This window comes from Durio zibethinus, unplaced genomic scaffold, assembly GCF_047325235.1.
Source record: "Durio zibethinus cultivar Kanyao isolate XHJ-2024 unplaced genomic scaffold, ASM4732523v1 HiC_scaffold_3, whole genome shotgun sequence".
Classification (NCBI taxonomy): domain Eukaryota; kingdom Viridiplantae; phylum Streptophyta; class Magnoliopsida; order Malvales; family Malvaceae; genus Durio; species Durio zibethinus.
This window is the reverse complement of record NW_028323044.1, coordinates 10,204,351-10,206,850: the sequence shown is the minus strand read 5'-3', so window position 1 is coordinate 10,206,850 and position 2,500 is coordinate 10,204,351.

Genomic DNA, 2,500 nt, shown 5'->3' with positions numbered 1-2,500 from the left:
CCGGAGCATCGCCGGAGTACCGCCGGAGAACCTGACCGGCGGCATTGGGGTTCCGGCGATTGGGAGGGGGGCCGGGGGGGTGTGCGCACATGATGTGCGATGGGTGCTGGTACTTGGCCTTGTGTTGGCCCCCTATCCCTCATCAAACCTCTGAGAATTCACACCCCCTTAAAGAGCATTTGAGATTTTACAGGTTTGCTACCAGTAGCCGTTAAAGTGTCTGAAATGGGGACACTTTTTTCAAACGGTCACAAAATCTTCTCTACTTCCAGTTTTTAGCTGAATTTTTTTGTGCATGCCAACAAAAATAGAAGGATCATGCCTACAAAATTTGGGGCCAAAAATCCTTATAAAAAAATTTTAAAAAATCCCGAACCGCAAAAAGTTTCGAAAATCATGAAAAATAGAAAACGAGTCATCTTCCAACGAAACTTCACGTGAAGGCTTAGGGGACCATTGTATGAATTTACAAGCCATAAAAATGGCATTGGCACGGCAGAAATTTGAAGATGTGCCTAAACCCACCAGGGCCCAGCGTGTGCCGATGGTGCTCGAGGCAACCGCCCGCACCAGGGCCCAGTGTGTGCCGATGGTGCTCGAGGCAAGCGCCCGCACCAGGGCCCAGCGTGTGCCGACGGTGGTCGAGGCAACCGCCCGCACCAGGGCCGATAGTGTGCCGATGGTGCTCGAGGCAACCTGTCGCACCAGGGCCCAGCGTGTGCCGATGGTGATCGAGGCAACCTGCCGCACCAGGGCCCAGCGTGTGCCGATGCTGGTCGAGGCAAGCGCCCGCACCAGCGCCCAGCGTGTGCCGATGGTGCTCGAGGCAACCGACCGCACCAGGGCCCAGCGTGTGCCGATGGTGCTCGAGGCAACCTGCCGCACCAGGGCCCAGCGTGTGCCGATGGCGCTCGAGGCAAGCTCCCGCACCAGGGCCCAGCGTGTGCCGATGGTGCTCGAGGCAACCTGCCGCACCAGGGCCCAGCGTGTGCCGATGGTGCTCGAGGCAACCTGCCGCACCAGGGCCCAGCGTGTGCGGATGGTGCTCGAGGCAAGCGCCCGCACCAGGGCCCAGCGTGTGCCGATGGTGGTCGAGGCAACCGCCCGCACCAGGGCCCAGCGTGTGCCGATGGTGGTCGAGGCAACCTGCCGCACCAGGGCCCAGCGTGTGCCGATGGTGCTCGAGGCAACCTGCCGCACCAGGGCCCAGCGTGTGCCGATGGTGCTCGAGGCAACCGACCGCACCAGGGCCCAGCGTGTGCCGATGGTGGTCGAGGCAACCGCCCGCACCAGGGCCCAGCGTGTGCCGATGGTGGTCGAGGCTGCCGATGATGGTCGAGGCAACCTGCCGCACCAGGGCCCAGCGTGTGCCGATGGTGCTCGAGGTAACCGACCGCACCAGGGCCGAGCGTGTGCCGATGGTGCTCGAGGCAAGCGCCCGCACCAGGGCCCAGCGTGTGCCGATGGTGGTCGAGGCAACCTGCCGCACCAGGGCCCAGCGTGTGCCGATGGTGGTCGAGGCAAGCGCCCGCACCAGGGCCCAGCGTGTGCCGATGGTGGTCGAGGCAACCTGCCGCACCAGGGCCCAGCGTGTGCCGATGGTGCTCGAGGCAACCGACCGCACCAGGGCGGAGCGTGTGCCGATGGTGGTCGAGGCAAGCGCCCGCACCAGGGCCCAGCGTGTGCCGATGGTGGTCGAGGCAACCTGCCGCACCAGGGCCCAGCGTGTGCCGATGGTGCTCGAGGCAACCGACCGCACCAGGGCCCAGCGTGTGCCGATGGTGGTCGAGGCTGCGGATGGTGGTCGAGGCAACCTGCCGCACCAGGGCCCAGCGTGTGCCGATGGTGCTCGAGGCAACCGACCGCACCAGGGCCGAGCGTGTGCTGATGGTGCTCGAGGCAAGCTACCGCACCAGGGCCCAGCGTGTGCCGATGGTGGTCGAGGCAACCGCCCGCACCAGGGCCCAGCGTGTGCCGATGGTGATCGAGGCAACCGACCGCACCAGGGCCCAGCGTGTGCCGATGGTGCTCGAGGCAACCTGCCGCACCAGGGCCCAGCGTGTGCCGATGGTGGTCGAGGCAACCTGCCGCACCAGGGCCCACCGTGTGCCGATGGTGGTCGAGGCAAGCGCCCGCACCAGGGCCCAGCGTGTGCCGATGGTGGTCGAGGCAACCGACCGCACCAGGGCCCAGCGTGTGCCGATGGTGCTCGAGGCAACCTGCCGCACCAGGGCCCAGCGTGTGCCGATGGTGGTCGAGGCAAGCGCCCGCACCAGGGCCCAGCGTGTGCCGATGGTGGTCGAGGCAAGCGCCCGCACCAGGGCCCAGCGTGTGCCGATGGTGGTCGAGGCAACCGACCGCACCAGGGCCGAGCGTGTGCCGATGGTGGTCGAGGCAAGCGCCCGCACCAGGGCCCAGCGTGTGCCGATGGTGGTCGAGGCAACCTGTCGCACCAGGGCCCAGCGTGTGCCGATGGTGGTCGAGGCAAGCGCCCGCACCA